The sequence below is a fragment of the Cynocephalus volans genome, chromosome 4, assembly GCF_027409185.1.
Source record: "Cynocephalus volans isolate mCynVol1 chromosome 4, mCynVol1.pri, whole genome shotgun sequence".
Lineage (NCBI taxonomy): Eukaryota > Metazoa > Chordata > Mammalia > Dermoptera > Cynocephalidae > Cynocephalus > Cynocephalus volans.
The window spans coordinates 76,291,812-76,309,287 of NC_084463.1; positions in this window are offsets into that span (position 1 = coordinate 76,291,812).

The window sequence follows — 17,476 nt, forward strand, 5'->3', positions numbered from 1 at the left end:
AAGTTCCAGTTCAAACAGAAAAGTGTGGCCTCTTAGATTTGTCAGGGCTCTTGCTTACTCCTTTCATGGATATACCACACTTTGCAGTTGCTTCAAGGCTCACTTAACTCCCCCCCATTATTGCACCCCTCAAATCCTGTGCTCAAGCTATGTAGCAAAAGCTATGTGCAAATGAGGGAGCAAGGACTGTCAGATACAGATATTGCACATATCTCCTCTGTTCACACGTGAGCTCCGTGAGCCCATTGGAAAAAACACAAGCTCAGGACAACATAATAGCAGATCATCATAACAAGTATGTAGTCCTGAGCTTGAGACCCTGAATGTCTGCACAGGTGTCACAGCCATCAAACCAGCCCTGGTGGACTTCCTGAGCTTTCTTTCTATTTATCAAGTAATTCCCATACATGCCACAAATAACTTACTCACCCTTTAGACCTCAATTACCATCTTTACAATAGATCCCTGATTATTTCTCTTTCCCTTAGGAATCCTCTTTTCACAGTCAATCTGGCTCCAGACTACAGAATCATCTTCTATTTTTCCTCTTTTGTCCTGCTTTCATGTCTAATCAGCCAGGCACCGCATTTGTTCGTACACCTTTATTTCTAATATTAGCAAGCTACCTCAGAATAGCTTAAGAGAAAAATGGAATTTATTGGCTCCCATATCTGAGAAAGATATTTGGGGAGCATGCAGAATGAAAGAGAGCTGCAGGAGACAGGTTCATATAATCTGAAACTGTGGTCTTAATGTGCCCAGGTATCTGCTCTCCAGCTGTGACCCATTTCTTCTCATTTTTACCAACAGTTTAGGCCCAAATGAATTCATATTTGTAAATCACTTGAAGAATGTCTCACGCATCATAAGTTTTCAGTTAAGAAGAGTATCATTATTTATTGTTATTATTATCATTACGACCACATCTATGCAAGAATAGAGGAGGCCACCCTACAAACACAGTTAGGCCTTTTTGGGGGGAAAACCTACTAGTGCTCCCATTGGGTCAAGGTTGAACACCACAAGAGAGAGAAAGTGTTCATCTAAAGGAGGATCTCCCCAAGAATCACATGAATTGAGATAGGAATCCACATCAAGGAAAATGCTTGTTCTTTCCTGAAAAAAGGGACAAATCAAAAACAACGGTTGTGTCAGTTTTTTATGCTCCCAATGTGTGCTGTCCCAAACACCTTTCTTTTTTAAATTTCTCTGTCACTTCCCTAGTTCAGGACATTAGTCCTTCTTATAAATAGTATTCTGCAATTCTTTTTTAACTTACTATCCCACCTCCATTGTAGCTCCCTTACAATCATATCAAAAAGAAGTTGCTATATGAATCTTCCTTCATGCAGAGTTCTGATTCATCATTATACTGCTCAAGCACGTTTAATGACTCTCTGCTGCCTAAAACCTAACATATAAATTCCATATATTTCCTAGTTCTCACTCTAATTTATGTTTTCATTTTTCAGCCAAAATACTTATCTCTGTAATTCTGTTGAATCAGAAAAATTACTTACCCAAAACCTACCTTGTAGTTTCTGATCTCTTAGCTTTGTTTAAATTGATCTCTTAGCTTCAGATATACTGCTTGCCAATACATCTCTCTATCTAAATTAGACAATATATGTGAAAGTACTTTTTAACTATAAAACACAACATAGTTGCTAACATTATTACCATCCATCTTTTAATGACTACTTCATACGCTAAAGTTCCCTGAAAAAGCCTTTACCAATGTATTAATTCAAAAATAATCTCTTAGGTCTGTATTTTTACAGTTACATTTATTTTTCTATCATATTGCTTTTTATTGCCATCTTTGGATTAATGTAATTTTTGTACATATTATTACCTAAATGAATGTAATTATCTTGAGGATAGTCATTCTGTCTTTTCCATCTTGTATCTCCTAGAAAAGGTCCCATGTTGCAAAATCCAGCCAGCCACATGTTAGTTTTATTAAAAAATAACTCATCTGTTTATATACAGCTTATGGCTGCTTTTGCTTACAGTGGCACAATTGAGTAGTTGCAGCAGAGATTGCATGGCCTGCAAAGCCTAAAATATTTATAATCTAGCCTTTCATAGGAAAAAAATAGTTTCCCAACCTCTGTCCAGAGTATGGCACATTATTAAGCAGGTAATCAATAGACATAAAATTGATTTGAGTAAACCCATGGTATTTATTGTATATTAATTTTCAACTAGACTATGAATATGTTATTTCCTAAATGTTTTATGGAAGGAATTTTTAATTATTTTAATAGGCTTTGAAGTGAGTTTTCTCTGAAATCCTACAGGGTCTAGTTTAATACTACTCTAACACAGTTTAATGTATTTCTTGAATTGAATATAACATGTTATATTTTGTAAATCTGAACTATTGGATTTGTTCTACTGAATTTATTTGCAAGCAAGATTATGAAACAAGTTAAAGATTTGGGAAAAAATATGATTATGACTAAATATTACATGAGAAATGTGTAGTGCACAGTTCTCTCACTGAGGTGTGGACCAAAAATGATGAATGTGATTTATTTTGTAACTAAAATACCAATGTAAATTAATGTTTACCTCATTCATGAGCAATCAAGACACTCCATAGTAAGAGATACATAAATCAAAATGAATCCATCTTTAAAAATTACATTGCAATTGATTATGCAATTTTTAAGTCTAAAAATATCAAAAATTCTTTAAAGAAAAAATAGTCAATATTCCCAAGGAAGTCAAAAATTTGATTAGCACTCTTAGAAAAGTGCCCTGCCATAATTCTAATCTCTACCTCTCATATACCTTTATAATTCAACTATTAATTCTCACTATATTGAAACAGTAGTCACTGAATTTTATCAGCTCTGTAATTGACAAGATGTGGATTATTGTCAAATGTTTTGTTTGGGAATTTTCTTTCTTAGGCTTATTACCTACACCATTTACATTTTCTCAAAATCCATTAGAGGTTCAAAGACTTGAGACTATAGACAACTTTTAGAATATTCTTGAATTCCCAAAAATTGTAGGCAAACTTTATGCGTATTCTAGAAAGTTTTCAAGTTTCACTAGATTCTCTGAAGAATCCAAGATGCAAAACATGTTTAGAAATCCTCCTTAGGTGATTTTTATCTATTCTTATGATCGTCTGTCTGTTAAAAATTTCCAAATTGGTCTCTAGCCTAACAGCTCTTTTGAGTTTCAGACTTACCTGCACAAATGGCCTGTACACTTCCTAGCTGGATTGTTCCATAGGCACTGGAATTCCACAATTTAATAATGGAACTCATGACCTTATCCTCCTTATCTAATTGTTTTATTCTCTCTTGTTCCATACCTTGAGGAATGATACTGGGATTCTCTAATTGCTCAAGCCTGAGCTCAAGAGACTCAAGAATTTCTTCCCAAATCCAATCAATCACAATGCTCTCTCAAGTGTGCCTTACTAAGTATTCCTTAGGATTTGTTCCAAATTTCTTCAAATAACTTAAAATGTTAATCATTGAAATTCTGGCCCCTCTATATCACTTCAACTTCATTTGGGGATGCCCTCCATCCTCTGCTTCTTCTGATCATTCATGTTATTTTGCACAGACGTTCCTCAGCTAACAGTAGGGTTACCTCCCTATAAAGACCAATAAGTGAATCTCAGCAGAATTTAGCAGATCTTAAGGGTTTTAGGAGCTCTGGATCAGTTACCGGGTACAAAGACCACATATATATTTCTAATTATATCACTATATTACAGTCATAAAGCATGGTTTTTAGCTTTGGCACATAGTAGATATTTATCAAATGCCAGTTATACTTCCTAGTTGTATATTCTCATTTAAATTATGCATCATAACTGAGGGATGCCTTGGGACTTTAGTTATTCCACTAGAATTTTAGTGTTTTCCAAATCAGATATACTAAAAGTATGTTTTGGAATATAAACATTTTCCTCAGCTTTTAATCTCGTTATAAATGTCTTATAGTTATAGCTTTAATCAAGCATAAAACAGAGGTCAAGACAATAAATATTTTTGAAATAAACTTAAAACAATAAAGTTAATATGAAAACTCAAATTGTTGGATTTTTTAAACCATATCTGACACGGTTTTATTTATCAATTATATTATACATTAAAATTAGTTTTTTAGCTTTGATTTCAAAAAGTGGAAGAAGAAAGAAACTTTACTTCAGGATAAAACCTCCCAAAAGGAAATCAAAATACAGAGTTGTAAAGCCACATGCTTGCAACAAACTTAGGATGTAAAATCTCTAGCATCAAGTCACTGGATATTTTTGTCAACACTCTTGTTACCTGCTGAAAAATAGACTGAAGTAATAAAGTGCCCACATGCTGGCAGGGGCTGGCCCACTCTGACCAGCCAGATATTGCTGCATCCTAATACTTAAGGTCAAATTTTGATCTGTGGCACAAAGCTATGTGGTGGATCAGTAACCAACTTCAGAACTCTGAAAAAAACAAAAAACAAAAGTAGAAAGAAAAGAACAAAACAAAAATACCATACATCTGTATCAGTGTGAATAACGAATGTGAAGGAAAGAAAGGGAAAACTGAAAGCTTGTTCTATTACAGAAATGGGCTGCTATGACACAAGAAGAACATTCCATGAAGTGTGCTTTAAAGTGTTGGTAATATTGGAGAGGTTAACAAGCTGATTTAACTGTCTCAGGCCAACCACAGTACAGATGCAGTCTCTGTGAGACTTTCACCTGACCTCAATTTTAAGTGATATGAATGTTGTGTTTTTCATGTTAAAGGAATGCACTAACAAAGTAAGCAGTCAGTGTGGGTGCACAGCATGACTTAGAGCTGGCTGTTCTACTATAAACTTTAGAAAAACAACTTATGCAGCAAATGTTTAGATCTGATTCTATTTATGAAAGAAAAGATTATATATGTTTTACAAATGGTTTTATCAACTTATATCACAATAGCTTTTTGTCAGGTTTTCACTGGTTTGTCTCCAGTGAGAACATACCATGAAGATTTTATAGGTGTATCAGTAGTGTGAATCCACTGGCAATGTGTGTAAATACCAGATGCTGTAAGATTTATCTTTTAAATATGATCAGATAAAATAAATTCTGACAGAAACTAAGGAAACCAGTTGAATGTTTGATCTGATAACTGACATTGTATGGTTTCTGCTAAATGTGTATTCTTTTACTCAACGAATATTAAAAAGTGTGAAAAAACAATAAAACAAATTGACCACATTAATAAATTTTGACAAATGATGTTGTTTTACTGAAAAATATATCACCAATATTCAATGGATCAACAGAATGCATTTGCATTTTTTATAGTTATCTTATTTTTGTAATTGATTGCTTTTACTTTGGCATAATGAATCATAATTGAGACATTGCTACCTTGCACATTCTTTTGAATTCAACATAACTATATGCTATGCACCATGTTATGATTCAGTTCTCCCACTTTTTTTCTAGATTCAAATGATTGAGAATCATTTACTGGCACATTGTGCCAGACATCATTTGGTTTCATTTAGGGATGTTGTCATTATATATGCAAAGGCAAACGCTGGCACTGAAATCTGATAACCATATGTTGTTATAGCACTTTCATCAAGAGAAAATATTCTCATTAACTTAAAAACAATTTTTATTTGGATTAAATCACAAAATTATACACATGCACATGCAAACACATACACACACATATATAACATTTCGTGAGACCTGAAGAATGTATCTGAAAATCTCAGTTTGAGACACACAGAGCAAAAACTCTTAGAAACCCCATCCTACCCAAAGCAATCCACAGATTCAATGCCATCCTGATCAAAATACCAATGACATTCTTCACAGAAACAGAAAACACAATTCTAAAATTTATATGGAACAACAAAAGACCCCAAATAGCCATAGCAGTACTGAGAAAAAAGAATAAACCTGGAGGTATTACACTACCTGACTTCAAAATATACTACAAACAGTACGGTACTGGCATAAAAACAGGCACATGGACAAATGGAACAGAATAGAGAACCCAGAAATAAACCCATATATTTACAGCTAACTAATCTTTGAAAAAGGCACTGAGAACATACATTAGGGAAAGGGCAAACTTTACATTAAACAGTGTTGAGGAAACTGGATATCTGTCAGCAGAAGAATAAAACTAGACTCCTATCTCTCTCCATTTATCAAAATCAACTCAAAATAAATTAAAGACTAATGTAAGGCTTGAAACTATAACACTACTAGAAGAAAACACAAGGGAAACACTACAAAACATTGGTGGGGGCAAATATTTTAAGGGGAAGACTTCTAAAGCACAGGCAACAAAAGCAATAATAGACAAAATTTAAAAAAATAGACAAATGGGATTTCATCAAATTAAAAAGCTTCTGCAGAGCAGAATAAACCATCAACAAAGCAGAGAGGCAAGCATGGGAGAAATGGAAGAATGGGAGAAAATGTTTGTAAACTACTCATCCAACAGGGGATTAATATCCAGAATATACAGGGAACTCAACTTCATAACAACAACAACAAAAACAAAAACAAATAATCCAATTTAAAAATGGCCAAATGACCTGAATAGACATTTCGCAAAAGAAGACATACAGATGGTCAACAGGCATATGAAAAAATACTCAACATCAGTAATCATCAGGGAAATGCCAATTAATACCACTCTGAGATATCATCTCACACCAGTTGGCTGGCTATTAACAAAAAGACAGAGAATAACAAATGTAGGTGAGAAAGTGGAACTCTACTACACTGATGATGGGACTGTAAATTAGTACAGCCATTATGGAAAACAGTATGAGATTCCTCAAACAACTGCAGATAGAACTACAACAAGATCCAGCAATCCCACTCTGAGTATTTATCCAAAGGTATGTAAATTAGCATACCAATAAGATTGCTGTGCCCCCATGTTTATGGCAGCACTATTCACAGTAGCGAAGATACGGAATCAGCCTAGGTGTCCATTGACAGACGAATGGATAAAGAAAATATGGTATATTTACATAATGGAATTCTACTCATCCATGAAAAAGAATGAAATCTTGTCATTTGTGGCAACATGGATGAGCATGGAGTACATTATGTTAAGTGAAATAAGTCAGGCACAGAAATATAAATACCACATGTTCTCACTCATATGTGGGAGCTAAAAAAAATGGTAAGAATAGGTTGAACTTTTAGAAGCAGAGAGTAGAACTGTGGTTACTAGAGGCTGAGTATGGGAGGTGAAAAGAAGGCCAGTGAGAGTTTGGTTAATGGACACAAAAATACAGCTAGAGAGGAAAAATAAGTTCTAGTGTTATAGAGTAGTACTTGACATCCATAATTGGCAATAATTTATTGTATGTTCTCAAGTGGCTAGAAGAGAGGAGCTGAAATGTTCTCATCACAAAGAAATGATAAGTTATTGTGATGACTTTGCTAACTATGTTGATTTGTTCACTATGCATTGTATACAATATTGAAGCATAACTAACTCTGTATTCTATAAATATGTATAATATATATTTTTCAATTAAAATACATTTTTAAAAAACTGTCAGAAACCAGTGTTGTACAACCAAAAGAATATGGACAGACTCAATTCATTAGGCAAAGATATTGGTTTAGGCTAATGTCAGGTCACAAGCATATCAGTACCAAAGGCAAGGATCAAGTTCGTAATCAGAAAAGCAGATGTGGTAACAAAAAAAAAGGATATAGGAAAAAAATGTTGGTTGAAATGACCTGACCTGGTAATTGTAGATAGTAAAAGTCTAGCCTAGAATATTTTTTAACCAATGTAAACATGCAATTCTAACCATTTAGTGCTTTAAAGGTGACACTGAATACCTGTGTGCAATATGTGATGTTCAAATAAGGATAATTAGTATGTTGAACATTATACAATGTTATCAATTTTTGTGACGGTTTGCTATTGATATTCAGTGTGTACCCACAGATATATGCAATCAACTATGTTCCAATAATTTTTTTAATTTAAAAAAATTAAAAAACAAAGGTGACATTGAAACGGAGACAAAAGTATTTATTTCCAACTCAAACTAACATAAAATATTTCAGATAATTAGTTAATAAAATTTACTGAAATTGGCAATAATTTAAAAAATATCTAACATAAATTAATTCTTTCATTGTGCCAAGTAAATAGACACAGCCTTAGTACCCAGGAGGATAGAACCAAGCCAGTCTCATATCCATTTCAGGTATGTGCAGCAGATGGCATCGCAGCTACTCCATTTACACTAAAGTGATCCTATTATCATTTTATTTTTCTTGGCACTAGGATAATGTATAAGGTAATTTTGATAAGCACTGGCAAACACTTTCGTAAATTACGCGCTTGATAAAGGCATAAAATACACTCTTGAACATAGGAAATCCATGCTCTGGACCATGACTCTACATTTTTAAATGAAGAACAAAATGTTCTTTATAAAGAATTATTTTGAAAAGTATCTAATCCTGAATAAATAATCTTCACTGTAAGCCATTATTTAACTTAACAAAAGGAAATTATTAATTTTGGGAGAAGAAGTAGAAGACAATTTTATGGTAGCATATTAAATATTATGTGGGGTTATTTCTATACTAAATTTTCTTCTATACTAAATTTTTCTGCTCCATTACAATTCAGGTGCTTAGATGTGGAAAAATCTATTATTTCATTTATTTGGTTGTCAAATATTTATTGCAAAATTCAATGGATTTTTATGGACCAATTGTATAATAGATTCTCTATAGACAAAATATTTCATATGTTTTCTTTAAATTTATGATAAATTTCATTTTGAAAATCTAAACATTAGGACTGAAAAATTATATTTGTGAAAATAATAGAAAATATTTTATAATTGAGTATGTAAGAAAAGTCAATGTCTTTGATAAATAATTATCTTAATTAAAAAAAACTTTTAAAAATTTTTCTTAAAAGAAAACCCTGTTCTCTTATAAAATAACCTGATGACAAAGACAGCTTCTGTCTTTTCATCCCAAAGAAACAGTAAAGCCTTCTATAGACCTTATTTCACATAAATGACAGATACTAAGAAATGTATTTGTTTTTAAAAGTTTAAAAAATTGTATTATAAAGTAAAATATTTACTTGGCTTGAGGAAAGAAAATACAACAGTCCTATGGTTTAATGAGTGGAATAAGCTCTTATATAGCTGAGTCTTTCAACTAAAAAATCTTTAAAATTTTGAACTAGTATTGAGAACAGTACATGCCATTTAGGGATTCTGTTTTGATTTTTCTTCTTTCTCTGAGAGGGGCATTGAAGACAGGAGGAGTGCGGGGTTTGGGAAGAGAGTGAAGAGGCTGGGATTATCCTCTACAGATGTGGTTCAGATGACTGGGCAGGAGGTGGTATAGCCAGTGAAGGCAAGTACAATTGGAGGATAAGTAGGTTTGGGAAATTTAAAAAAAAAAAAAAAAAAAAAAAAGGTGTGCTCATTTTTGGATATGTTCAGTTGAAGTACCTGCGCAATAGTAATGTAAAGATGTCTGTTAATAGTTGTAAATCTAAGTCTGGATATAATAGAGTTGAGAGGCATACAAATTTGGTAAACATGTGGGAGCAGATAATACCAGCCAATACAGTTAAATGAAATAAGAGAACCATGGGAATTCTATTATGTAATTATTATTATTATGCTATGTAACCCTAACACCTGAAGTAATAGTCCATCGGCATCAGATCATCTGAGCTAGTTTTTGAAGATTCAGGTTCCTGGGCCATTTCTCCAATATGTTTTGGTGATGGAGCTCAGGAATCTGCTGGGCTTTTCTTTAAAACATGGATTTCACAGGTAATTCAATGGGTAATTCAGCTTGTGATACATTGATTTAATGGGACAATAGAAGACAAGAACAGAAATGAACAAGGCATGATATAAAGGTAAAGAGAATGCCAAGAAAATCATATTACAAAAAGCAGGGGAGGCAACCATTGCATGAAAAAAAAAAAAAAAAAAAACTGGTTAATAGGTTTAATGCTGCATGGAGGTCAAATAAAGGAAGTTAGTTACAATCAGATAGTGATTGGTGATCTTACCAAAAGCAGCGTCAGTGAAATAATGGGAGAAAAAGGAAACTGGTGAAGAGTAAGATGATGAAGTTGAAACAACAAAAATGAATATCTTTTTTCAGAAATTTTATTATGAAGAAAAAATTTTAAATAAGGTAATATGCAGAGAAGAATGCAAAGTTAAATAATGGCTTTTATTTTATTAAATGTGAAGAAGTTCATTCAAATAATCTGAATAACACACATTTTTGATGTCAATATGACACCAAACAAACAATTATTTAACTAATTTATCACTTTTGTAACTCATAATTTTCCGCTGTGCTTTCTGGTTTATGTAGTATACTTAAATGAACATGTAACTTCCTTTCATTACAGGACTGGAGGCAGTAGGAGATTCTGTGAATTCACACATCATTGAAAAACAAAATATTAGGAAGTCCTCAGTTTTACAGAATGCTGGTAAATGTTTAAGCAGTCATCACCACCAGGTTATCATGAATCTATCTAACAGACAACTGTTCGGTAGCTTGATGTGTGAGATATTCTTTATTGTATAAGTCATTCAACACACATATCCTGAGAGCAAGGTAAGTCTTAGAAAGGTAGCTACAACATAAACGTAAGTATGTCTATTGTCATTATCAGTGAGGCCAACAATCCCCTGTACATGTGAGTCTTATGAAAGTTTCCACTGAATGCTTTATGCTATTGACTTTTTTGCTTAATACAGATGATTAGGGAATAAGCAAATAAAAGTTGATGCTGTCTTCAAGTAATCATTTTTCTGGTGCTCAATTCCCTCTGCCACTACATTTTTATTGTGTTTGGGCATTGAAGGTAGAAATAATTAAAACGATTTTCATTTTTTGTGTTAACTGTGTCTAGAAAGCCTCAAATTAATGTTTTTAAAAAGATGTTTTCTACAGTTGATGCTTGTTGAAGAGGCAGGGGAAGTAGGCTTTTGTAGGAGGCTTTTGTAGTAGGGCTTTGTTATCAAAATAATGGCAAAGTCCATGATTTTGAACATTTGCCACCCATACTTAAAGTAGCAAACATATGCAAGGCTAATCAAACTTGAAAAAAAATGCTTTATTAGGGATCTTCACAGAAGCTAATTGAAAGCTTGGCTGGATTAATCACAATACAACATTTTCATATAGATAAGGCCAAGGAAACTAAATTGCTTAAACATTGGTTTTTTATCCCCCATACACTTCATTGTGTATCTCAACATTCAAAAAGATTTTGGAAAAGTATGCACTTGCCATCTCAGGATTCTAATGGCAAAGCAAGTACATTTGGTTTCACATATGCTTTAAATTGTTGACTAGAAAATGCTTATAGTTACCATTTTATGATTGTTACTATTATTATTACTGACAACTCACCCTTATTGGATAATGCTCATTCTGGCCACTGTGGTAAGTGTTTTACAGCAGTCTGTAATTCTTGTTGCTCGAAAAATTAATACCTTTGCTTTCCTAATGAAGGAATCTAAGAACAAACACATTAAGTAATACACAGCTAATAGCAAGCAGAACAAAGATTAGGACTAATTTTGTCACAGCATTTGAGTTTGAGCTCTTCACCCCAATTGCTTACTGTCTCTGATTGAATATTTTATAAAATCCAGTCCATAATGACCTTGTGAGATGCCTTCACAGGCAGAAATGAAGTGCCATAGTCTTTTGTGCATGATAAGGAGCATCATTAGCTAAAGCCGTTTGTAAAAGCTAACCTATTTTTGGGTGGATTTGTGTAAAATATGTATATATGTGTGTGTACACATACAAAGCAGAGCTGTTTAGTAGTTTCTAAGCCATAATTCACAAATACACACAAGCTAACCTGTGTAAACAACCAAAACTGATGATCCAAAGTAAAACTTTTTAGATAAAAAACAAAATAATAATAGTAGTTGTGTGTGCATATAGTCCCCCTGAAAATGTTATACACAATGTTAATTAAAGACTGTATGTTAAGACCTGGAGCCTAGAGCACATTGTAGGGGAAAAAAAGAAAATTTGCTTCTACTCACTTATGTTCTGTGACTGGCCTAAGAATTAAAATTACATGAGGCAGATTAACAAGAAAAACCCATTATTTAAATTAACATTTAAATTTATTTATTTATTTGTTTATTTATTACTTAACATTTTAATATTTTAATTTAACACTTTAAATTAAATTTGTTTTAGATTAACACTTAAATTTACTTAATATTGTTGCATGTACATGGGAGTCTTCAGAAGGAAAATGAAGACCCGAAGACGTAGCTAAACCCAAAAGCTTATATACCTTTTGATGCAAAGAATGATACATTGTGGGGATATGATAAGATAATGGGCTTGGGCTAGCAGTAGTAAATCATGGGACAGCAACTAGGAAACATATAGGGGGAAACTAATGGAAGAGAAGTGTTATTTTAGTAGGTTTATTTGAACAGGTCCACTTTGGCATCATCTTCCAGTCTCTAGTGATGAGTATTCTCTTTCTGATATAGGGAGGACATCTTTCTCATGGGAAATTTTATGACCTGCTTTTAGGTAGAAAGCTGGAGGTCAGACAGCCCTTCCCGAATCTGCTGTTTTTCAAGTGCCTTCAGCTCAAAATAATCAATATGCCAAAGCAGCATATTTTGGAGTGTCATGTCCTGAACCCCTCCAAAAGAAAAGGTGTAAAGGTTTCACAGATTGATGAAAAAAAGAACAGACTCCTATCCTAGGTGAATTATTTGACATCTCAGATTGAAAGTCTAGGTTTCTAGCTATCGGTCCATGTGTCATACAAAAACAAAATAAAACAACCTCAGTTGACGAATTAAAATACTGCAAGTCATATCAAATGAAGCAGCTTAAATTTTGTTCTGACATGTCACCTGCTTGAATTTGACAGCTGCGGTGATTTCTTTGAGCTGAGAAGGAGGAGAAAATATTCTTGTTTTTAGTCTTCCCTTACTCTCCTCCTCTTTTTCCTCCCTTTTGTTGTTATGGAAAAGGGGTAGAGTAATTATATTTAAATTTGCCCTTACTGGTACAAAAACTGTTCACAAGGAAACAAATTATTGTGAAACAAAGTTAGCGTTTTTTGTTTGGGTATCTCTGAAAATAAATACTCAAGTAAAAGAGGTTTACTCAGGAGATGAAAGAGAACTCTTATATGGGAGTGGAAAATAAGACAGAGAAGAAAAAGCAGCCATAAAAGCGAGTGCTTCCAGGTCAGCTAGCATTGTGGGTATCCGGAGCTTAATCATTGGGGGAAATTTCCTAGAGTAAAGCATGAAACACATGACTAGGATTTATCTCACCTTATGCATGGGGATACAGGAATTTACACACTGAATTTCTTCAGTCATTGGTTGAAGGTTGTTGGGGAATAAAGCGGTGTCTGTGCTTTCTTACTTTCTGGAAAGATTTGTTCTGCAGAAGGCAGAGGTGTCTGCAGACAATTGCCTTTCTGAATTTGATTTACCAAAGCTTACAACCAGTGGAGAGATAAGGATTGGTGTTCTGAGTTTGTGGCAAAGGGTCCAGCATCAAGAGAAAATTCTCAAAGGCATGTTAGAGCTGGCAGTTACAAATTAGGTTGGTGGCACTGAAGTGGTAAGGACAGGGAGATATGGACAGGACAACAAGAGCATCTGCTAGAGTTTATATTAAAATTTTATTACATATGAATCGTTACTTTGTAGGGTAGTTTCATTTTGTTTTGTTTTGTTTTGTTTCCTAATTCAAAAACATAATGTACATTAAGACTCTCGAATTTAGGGGTGCAATTAATTTAGTTTCCTTCATCATTCTTTTTTCCCCCTAGTTTGGTCCTCATGAAACTGAATGGAATTAGACAAAATTTTACAACTGTCCAGGTAAATAATCCGGGATTTCTTAAATCTTTAGCTTCTTAGTTTCTGACATAAATTTACCCACTTTCTAAGAGCTAAGAGAGCTGATAACCCAGTTAAAGCCCCATAGTAATTAGAAAGCAGTTTCTTTCTGTGAATCTCACATTCTCTTGCGTTTCAGTTTCAAATTACGACATCAAGATATCAAGGAGCTGCATGGGAGATTCAATTATGGCAACTATGATTACACTGAAAGTTCAAACAGCCTGTTTTTGATAGTAATACAATTTGCCATCTAAAATATTCTTTCTTCCACCCTTCCTTAAAATTTTTATTGTGAAATGTGTCACATGCAAGAAAACACTTGGTGTGGTGTCCAAGTGATCAGTGAACAGGACGCTGTGAGATATGTTGCACCTGTATCTTTATAACTTATCACAAGAACAGTGAAAGAATATCAGTGGGAATATACTTGTTCAAGCATTGACTTGAAATCTCCTTGTTTTGACCCCAGATAGTCAAATTATTTATGAAGAGCAGAGTATTTATGTGACAGATATTGCTTGATAGTTGTCTTTAATGACAATTATGAAACAGTTCAGCTATTTCTGCTTCCACTCAGGTCGTTAATGTACATCATATCCTGTGCAACATTTAAAAGGCAATTTGTTGGGACCTGTAGCCATTGACCTCCCTAACTGGATTGTTTGCTAGTCAGAGTCAGAACTATATTCGTGATTAAAACAAAATGTATCATGGAAATATTTTCATACAAATATATTTTTTCATTTCTTTATCTAACTGTTTTCTTCTAAAGAAAAACCCCCAATGTAATGTGCATAGGTGTTTCTGCGTATGTGTGTGCATCTAAACCTTCTGTCATAGAGCTGCATTCAAAGTAAGAAATCAGGAATTATTAGATATACCTATAAAAAATTCCTTGTTCTTCTGTGCTAAATAGGTGCTTTACTACAGAAAAATTGATATGAAATAAAAAAGGTACAATTTTCAAAGAAGAAATCTGAAGTTCAAATTCCAACATGACCTAAGAAAGGAAGAAAAGTAGACTGGTAACCTAAAGTTTTACCGCTATTACTGGGTTATCCTCCATTATATTCAGTACTATGAAAACTTGAACAACATAGGCAATATTTAAGTGTCAGAATTTTAGCTTAATTTGGGGGAAAGTAAAGGCCTAGAACACCACCATAGATTCCAAATAGAAAAGGTCAGTGGTTTATTTATATTGTGCACACATTTAATAATTTTGGTATTAAAAAAAAATTCCACTTTGTAATAAAATTACCACAGGGTACATGTATAAATAAATAGCATTTAATTAAATGTATTAGTTCAATTTAATTAAATGACCCATGTTCAATTAAGTCAACTTGAAAGACGTGAAAGTAATTCGGCAAATCAGAGCTCCACAAACTGGTGTGCAAGAAGATTTTGCACCACTAGGGGCTCTGGGCATGTAGTGGGAAGCCAGTAACTGGGCTTTTAAATAACAATTTAGACTGCACTTTTCCTACTTCAAGGTGTTTCTTACATGTTAGCAAGAGAGCTATTGTGAAGGTAATGTGGAGTCATAGTCATAGAGAATCAATAAGTTCCATAGTGAGGGAGAGGAAGCATTCGTAAAAGGGAGAAGGCAATTAGGTGAAATAGCATCAAGGGCAGACTTGAAACCCCCCTGGCTTATGGCTCTGGAAGTTTATCTATGGCTTTCTGAAATTATATATATATATAAAAATATAGAAAATACTAGAAAATACTGTGAAATGTGAGAGAGTTATTTTGTTTTGTTTTCCTCCAAATATCTTCTGTTTATCTCTTTCTTATTTAAGCAAGAGTCTTGTTTGTGCTTTCTTGCCTTAAGGAAGATTTGTATCTTGGCAGAAGGCCGAGGTGCCTATAGGCACTTGCCTTTCTCGTTTGTGTTTACAAACATTTAAAACCATTATAGAGATTATAAATTGATTTGTGTCCTGAACACTTAGGAACATAGATTTTGAGAAACAGAGAAATGACTGCAAAAGACATTTAAAGAAAGACATTCACACCAGGATAAAAATACTCCTATAGAGTGGAGAGAGGATATCTTGAGAATGGGAGGTTGGAGAGGGACTTGACGCCTTAAGACTCCCAGCAACACCAAAATATGTTATGCCTCACTGATGACATGAAAGCCACAGAGCTGACAGGACCAGGTGAACCGAAACAACGGTTTTTGTAGCAGCACCACTGGATCACCTATGACCACAACAGTAAAAAGTGAGGGGGCTCAAATGATGACAAAGTTATGTTCTGTATGCCTGCATATATAAGGCTTAAAGAGTCAAATTTAATTTGTCAGGAGTTTTTATTATTTTGCACTCTAATCGTGTTTCTTTCTCTCTAGGTATCATAATCTGCTGCATACAAACATTTATCTAGTATTAAAATCCTATCCTTTCTTACACTCTCTCCATTTCCCTAATCCCTTGATCCCTTCTACATTATTTTCTAAAACGCTTTTGCTTTCAACCTACTTTTAGGCTGACTCTTGTCCCCACCTCTCACTCACTTTACACAAGTCAAAGTCACCAGGGGTCTTTTTGTAGTCAAATGCAATTTTTAATTCTCTCTTCGTATCAGAACAGATTCCTGAGCACCACTCAACACGTTTGACCCTTATTCATTCTTGAAATACATTTCTTTATGGGCTTTTATACCACCGAATATTCTTGGATTTGTTCCTACCTTCTACATGCCTTCTTAAATTCCTTAGTTATCTCCTCCTCTTTTGTCAAATCTTTGAATTATTTGAATCACTTTTGTGCTTTCTTCATTTTTTTGCTTTGTATTTTGACTTATAATATTATGTAAGCTTTCTGCTTTATATGTATTAACTCCTAGTAAAAGAATTGTCCCGTGGACTGTAAGCTGATGCTACCTTCTGATGTCTTTGAGTTTCTCTTACCATTTTACCTATAGGCAAAGAAGGGGGTTACTTTCGTGGCTGGGTTGACTGATCCCGAGTATGAAGGGAAAATAATCTTTGGAACGGAAAGTATTCTGTGTAGGCGTAGAGGATTCTTAAAGCACCCCCTTAAAACTTTGTTCTTTCAGGGTAAATTGTAAAGATATTCTATTTTAAAAGATAAACTTAGGCACATTAAAACTTTAATGAGTTCATTTGAACATTCAGCAATTCACAAATTGGGCAGCATGATACAGAGACAGAAAGTAGTTCAGGGCTCCACTGAAGGGCACAAGGAGAAAGTTTTTATGAGGTGTCTACAGAAGCAAGACAAAGAAAATATTTGATTGGTTAAAATGGAAATTCCGTAGTTTGCGGTTATTTGTGGTTTTTTGATGGATAAAGCTTAAGTTTCCTTTTCCTAAGCTGTGCACATTCACTCTGAGTTGGGTTTTGGTTTTCTGACAAAAGAACCCAAGGTGCTGAAGCCCTCTCAACCTAATGGCCTTGCAATTTTTTTTTTTTTTTAACACTATAGCAACCTGATAAGGCAGGACTACTAGTGCCTCAGACCCTCAGACCTTTTCAGAATGAAAGTTAGGATCACCCCTGTAAGAAAAGTAC